The sequence below is a fragment of the Coregonus clupeaformis genome, unplaced genomic scaffold (genome assembly GCF_020615455.1).
Source record: "Coregonus clupeaformis isolate EN_2021a unplaced genomic scaffold, ASM2061545v1 scaf2029, whole genome shotgun sequence".
In the NCBI taxonomy this organism is placed as follows: domain Eukaryota; kingdom Metazoa; phylum Chordata; class Actinopteri; order Salmoniformes; family Salmonidae; genus Coregonus; species Coregonus clupeaformis.
In genome coordinates this window covers 89627-96142 of record NW_025535483.1, presented here as the reverse complement: position 1 = coordinate 96142, position 6516 = coordinate 89627, and the positions used below count along the sequence as shown (strand labels likewise).

At 41.7% G+C, this 6516-nt stretch overlaps 1 long non-coding RNA gene across 1 annotated transcript; it reads right to left on the bottom strand.

Moving 5' to 3' along the window:
• Positions 1-1805: 1805 nt before the first annotated feature.
• Positions 1806-2866, bottom strand: LOC123488188. Its single transcript, XR_006659944.1, has 4 exons — positions 2781-2866; positions 2593-2682; positions 2297-2338; positions 1806-2149 (listed from the first exon to the last, which is right to left on the bottom strand). It is a non-coding gene; the product is annotated as an uncharacterized LOC123488188 (long non-coding RNA).
• Positions 2867-6516: the final 3650 nt, after the last annotated feature.

Sequence of the window (6516 nt, the reverse complement as noted above, 5' to 3'; positions counted from 1 at the left end):
ACTAGTCACTTTAATAATGTTTACATATTTTTGCTTTACTCATCTCATATGTACAGTGGGGAGAACAAGTATTTGATACACTGCCGATTTTGCAGGTTTTCCTACTTACAAAGCATGTAGAGGTCTGTAATTTTTTATCATAGGTACACTTCAACTGTGAGAGACGGAATCTAAAACAAAAATCCAGAAAATCACATTGTATGATTTTTAAGTAATTAATTTGCATTTTATTGCATGACATAAGTATTTGATCACCTACCAACCAGTAAGAATTCCGGCTCTCACAGACCTGTTAGTTTTTCTTTAAGAAGCCCTCCTGTTCTCCACTCATTACCTGTATTAACTGCACCTGTTTGAACTCGTTACCTGTATAAAAGACACCTGTCCACACACTCAATCAAACAGACTCCAACCTCTCCACAATGGCCAAGACCAGAGAGCTGTGTAAGGACATCAGGGATACAATTGTAGACCTGCACAAGGCTGGGATGGGCTACAGGACAATAGGCAAGCAGCTTGGTGAGAAGGCAACAACTGTTGGCGCAATTATTAGAAAATGGAAGAAGTTCAAGATAACGGTCAATCACCCTCGGTCTGGGGCTCCATGCAAGATCTCACCTCGTGGGGCATCACTGATCATGAGGAAGGTGAGGGATCAGCCCAGAACTACACGGCAGGACCTGGTCAATGACCTGAAGAGAGCTGAGACCACAGTCTCAAAGAAAATCATTAGTAACACACTACGCCGTCATGGATTAAAATCCTGCAGCGCACGCAAGGTCCCCCTGCTCAAGCCAGCGCATGTCCAGGCCCGTCTGAAGTTTGCCAATGACCATCTGGATGATCCAGAGGAGGAATGGGAGAAGATCATGTGGTCTGATGAGACAAAAATAGAGCTTTTTGGTCTAAACTCCACTCGCCGTGTTTGGAGGAAGAAGAAGGATGAGTACAACCCCAAGAACACCATCCCAACCGTGAAGCATGGAGGTGGAAACATCATTCTTTGGGGATGTTTTTCTGCAAAGGGGACAGGACGACTGCACCGTATTGAGGGGAGGATGGATGGGGGCCATATATCGCGAGATCTTGGCCAACAACCTCCTTCCCTCAGTAAGAGCATTGAAGATGGGTCCTGGCTGGGTCTTCCAGCATGACATCGACCCGAAACACACAGCCAGGGCAACTAAGGAGTAGCTCCGTAAGAAGAATCTCAAGGTCCTGGAGTGGCCTAGCCAGTCTCCAGACCTGAACCCAATAGAAAATCTTTGGAGGGAGCTGAAAGTCCGTATTGCCCAGCGACAGCCCCGAAACCTGAAGGATCTGTTGAAGGTCTGTATGGAGGAGTGGGCCAAAATCCCTGCTGCAGTGTGTGCAACCCTGGTCAAGACCTACAGGAAACATATGATCTCTGTAATTGCAAACAAAGGTTTCTGTACCAAATATTAAGTTCTGCTTTTCTGATGTATCAAATACTTATGTCATGCAATAAAATGCAAATTAATTACTTAAAAATCATACAATGTGATTTTCTGGATTTTTGTTTTAGATTCCGTCTCTCACAGTTGAAGTGTACCTATGATAATAATTACAGACCTCTACATACTTTGTAAGTAGGAAAACCTGCAAAATCGGCAGTGTATCAAATACTTGTTCTCCCCACTGTACTTTGCTTTTGAAACTGGCACAGAACCAAACGTGAAGGGATGTCAGTCAGGAGCTCAGTGGGAAGGTTAATGAATCCCAACAAAAATAAATGCTAAGCATTATTTTATTTATTTATTATGCTTTTAGTTTGATGGCAAAAACATACAGATATTTACAAACATGGCATCACACTTGTGTTTTACCCCAGAAGAATAGGGTGATTTCACTACTTTTGGAAATACAAGCTTCACCCATACACAGCACCACAACTATTTGGAAAGTTCTAACAGTATGCACAAAGTAGTAATATGACTTTAAATAACCTCATATGCAAAAATATGATGGTAATTGTATTCTATTGAGTGGCTTTAAAAGGTTTGTAGAGCTATAATATTTCATACAATTCAATTGTTTACCCTAAAACTAATTGTTTACCCTAAAACTACAACCAGACACTTACTGTCGCTCTGGCTTGAGGTGGCACATGGCCTCAAGTCCTCTTCATCTGCAACGTCAGAGAATATCACAGATGTCAAACCGTTACCACATTTATAGTACACACTTAACAGATTTTCCTGTTCATCCCATACAGTTGGTAGGAACAGAACTTTGAGAAAGTAGGCTTGTTTATCAGACTTGAAACATTATGTACCTTGTTGTAGGGTTTTTTCAAAGACACTGGCTCTTGAAGTTACTAAAAATAAACAAATAAAGAACTGTTACACTTTTGGTCACTAAATAATCAAGTATGTCAAGATCAGATGGGTGTGGTAATTTCTTGTCATATCAACTGTCATTAGGTCATGATTTCATGCCGTCTCAATTTAAGACTAGTACTTGCATTAACTGTAAGCTTTTCTTCACCTACATACTTGAATGTGTGTAAAACTTAGCATCAACTTGCTGATTATACATTCAATGACCTAGTAGCCTAATGCAGGATCTTACCACTAGGGGCTGGTGGAAGCTGTGGCACTGTACGCTGGGCTTGTCTGGGTTCATTTGTCTTTTTCTGGAGTGCTTCACTTCCATCATCATCTTACGAAGGACAATACAAAAAAATACTCATTTATTTCATCTACTTCCTGATGCATGTAATACACACAATGGAATAAGAGCAGTTAAGAAATCCTCACCAGGTGGCTCTACACGGAATCTGATTGGTTTAGTCACCGCCCTCTTCGCTGGTTCCTCGTCAGATTCAACATTGGAGGTGTCAACCCCCGCTTTGGCTCGTTGCTCTACCACAGAGTAATTGTCTGTACGTGCAATAAACATTGTCATAAATAGTTTCCTATTAACACTGGCAAACCGGCTATTGAGTATTTGTAATTCACATAGTAATACTTTCAGCCAATACATATAGTACTTAAGAGGGGGAAGTTCCTGACTCTACTGACCAGGAGTGGGTTGCACCAGTTAGACGATAAGGTGTAAGAGATAAGTTGGACCTACCTACGCCCGACGTAATGATTTAGAAAATTGAACAAGATGCGACATGACTAGTCATTACATTTTACATTACATTTTAGTCATTTAGCAGACGCTCTTATCCAGAGCGACTTACAGTTAGTGAATACATTTATATATATATATATATCTTTTTTTATACTGGCCCCCCGTGGGAATCAAACCCACAACGCTGCCGTTGCAAACGCCATGCTCTACCAACTGAGCTACATCCCTGCCGGCCATTCCCTCCCCTACCCTGGACGACGCTGGGCCAATTGTGCGCCGCTCATGAGTCTCCAGGTCGCGGCCGGCTGCAACAGAGCCTGGATTCGAACCAGGATCTCTAGTGGCACAGTTAGCACTGCAAAGCAGTGCCTTAGACCACTGCGCCACTCAGGAGTCATGAAACACTTACCTTGGAAACTAATTATAGATATATACTATACGTCTACCCCGCATTACACTTAGTTTTTACACCCTGGCGTAGCAAAAGCTATTACTTACAACCAGGTGGTGACACAGGTTTACGCCTGGCTTAGAACATATTCTACGTTGTAACTAGCCTTACGTGTAGGAGTATGTTCAACTGATGCAACCTGCTCCAGAGCCACACAACCAAGCATACATGGCAATATAAACGGGAGTGGATGGACAGTCAAATATTATTTTACCAGTTGATGAAAAGATGGAAATTCTGTACTACTCCCATAATATTTTGTCAGGCCGGTCTCCTCTCTTAATGGCATTTCTTGGCCAGTAGCAACACAGGACCTGCAAGATATGAGACACTGTTTGATCCTCCTCAAGTATAATAGCTTGCTTAACAAGACTGTGGATTGAAGAAAGTTGAGGAGAAACCAAAATGCACATGGCCCCACTGAAGGCCATGAAGTGTGTGTACTGTTCTTTAGACCAGATTCTTCTCAGCACTACTTTCCCACTATAGTGTAGAAACTGTCTAAATTCTGTGGCCTTCCAACGGTCAAGGTCATCCAATCGCTGTTGTTTGCGAGCAAAGCAGTCTGGAATTGAATCCTTTAGTCGGTTTAGCTGTTGACTGACCTCCTTGACTTGCACCAACGACAACCTGGCCCCAGTCTTTCCCCTAGTCCACATCATCAAGAGCTTCCGGGTTACTCCGAGGCAACAAAGGTGCATATAGTCAATTGGGAATGAATTCACCATATCAATGGGGAGGATGCAAAAAGGAGAGGTTTTCCCTTCATGGTGATGTTCTGGCTGTACCAATTCTCTAAAGGATTTGTCAGTTCTGAGACACAGGTTTTTTACCTGTGGGTACGTCATCCTCCCATCATACCTGCCTTTTTGTGTGCACCCGTCACAGCCATAGTAGCCAGAATACATCTTTATGCATTTTACCATGGCTTTTGCAGGGGCATCACGTTACAGAACAAACTTTCACTTGCAGTGTTGTGTCTCCCCACTTCAAGCCGGTCTGCATCAACTCTTTAAGCTCCAGCAAAGTGTCATTGAGGAATTCCAGGGAGCTTGGTTTCCATGATGCCATTGCAAGTGACAGAGGAAACACTGTGGGTGGTGATAGATTGATAGAGCACAAAAGTGGCCATAACGACATATTGGTACTTTTGAACAAAGGGAGACCATCCAGATTAAGGGATATTTCTAAAAGATTCAAATCTCCAACCCCAGATTTAGGATAGATGCTTAGATGTTTCACTAACTCCACCTTCACTTTAAATCTGACAAACTCCACATTAGACTTGACTTCAACAAAAACATTGGTGGTTTCTAGGAGAGTTCTAGCAGTGGAAGGCAAATCTGGGTGACCATTAGACTGCAGCATCTTCAGAAGTGCATCAACAGCATTGTGTTTCACTTGGAAATCACTTATCCAGGTTGCCAGGTCCTCTCTGAAGGTAGAATCTTTTTCAACATCATCATTGTCAGAGTCAGTTGTCTCCTGAATTGCACAACCAGCATTGGCTTCAGTCTCTGAATCTATGTCACTGTGTGATGGCAGTCTTGGCTTAGTACCACCTACTGTCTGGAGTTCACCATCTGACTCTTCCTCAGCGTGTGTTGGCAGTCTTGGAGGAGTACCACCTACTGCCTGGAGTTCACTATCTGACTCAATGTTCCTGTCAGATTCAGTAGAACTGGTATCTTCACTCTTGGTGTCAGACTGGCTGATGAGACTAGATCCACTTTCATTGTCATTGACTTCCTTCTCTACCCTTTTTTTCTTAAGGTTGGTTTTCTCCCTTGACAATTTAGTCCAGATTCTATTGTATTCTCTCTTTCTTGAAGTACTCGACATCCGTATTACACCAGAGGATTTAACAGTCTGAAAATGATGAAACAATGATATGACAATGGCTCTACACATACAGTACAAAATGAAATTGGACTGCCTTACTTGTCCATTTAAAATGAATAACCAGTTAGACAACACACAGGTTTACCTTTTTTGAAGACATTTTCAATCTTTAGAACACTAAGTAAAGAAACGGAAAGAACATGAATCTCTACTACCCAAGACGTTATCCATAATATCCATCTTGAATCAGAACTGAAATGAGGAAAGAGATGACTACAGCTTCTCAGGCTATCTGACACTGCAAGGCATTTGGAGAATGTTGGTGTTATAGAACGGATAAATTGCACTTTTCATTATCTGGATTGTTTAAATTCAGTCAGCCCTGTAGTAAAAGTGTATGTATCAAGCCGTATCATGCATTATATATTTTTACGTGCTTATGCTAGTAATAGACCGATGTTGTTCTTCATCAGGACCTAAGAACACGATTACTCAACCCTGTAACACAGGCTGTGGTTACACGCGGCACTATCCAAGTAACGTAGCTAGGCTAAACTATCTATTAGCCAACTGGCTAATTAGCTAACTGGCAAGCTTCCTCGCTAGTTAGATAGCCTGACATCATCAAAAATGTCTTTATCTGGGGAGCTGGGAGAACACTAAGTTACTTGGTTTAAATAGTACACGCCGGATAACTTACCTTTCGTAAAAACTTCCAAGAGGTGAACTGTGTTCGGTCAGTCGGAGTCAATGGCGTCTTCGCTGTTCAGCTGTGTTGTTTCACTTTTACCAATTAGTACGGTAAGTGTTTCTTTCTGGCTCCAGCCTCAGTATTGTTAGTTGCCACACCCACTTCTATATTTGCAATGACGGATAATGGAGTCAAAAGGAATATTCAGGATGAACCGTCGTCAGGCCACCACTACTGCTAGCTGCTTTATAATGATTTGTAAAAATTATTAGTATTGTTATAGGCTACATTCATAAATTAATATAATACAAAAATATTATTTTTAGGTATCGTTCCCTCTTCCATAGGCCTATACTGGGTCAAAATTACATTATTAATTTCCATACATTTATTAAATCGGTAGAATTATGGAAAAATATATTGCGGAGGG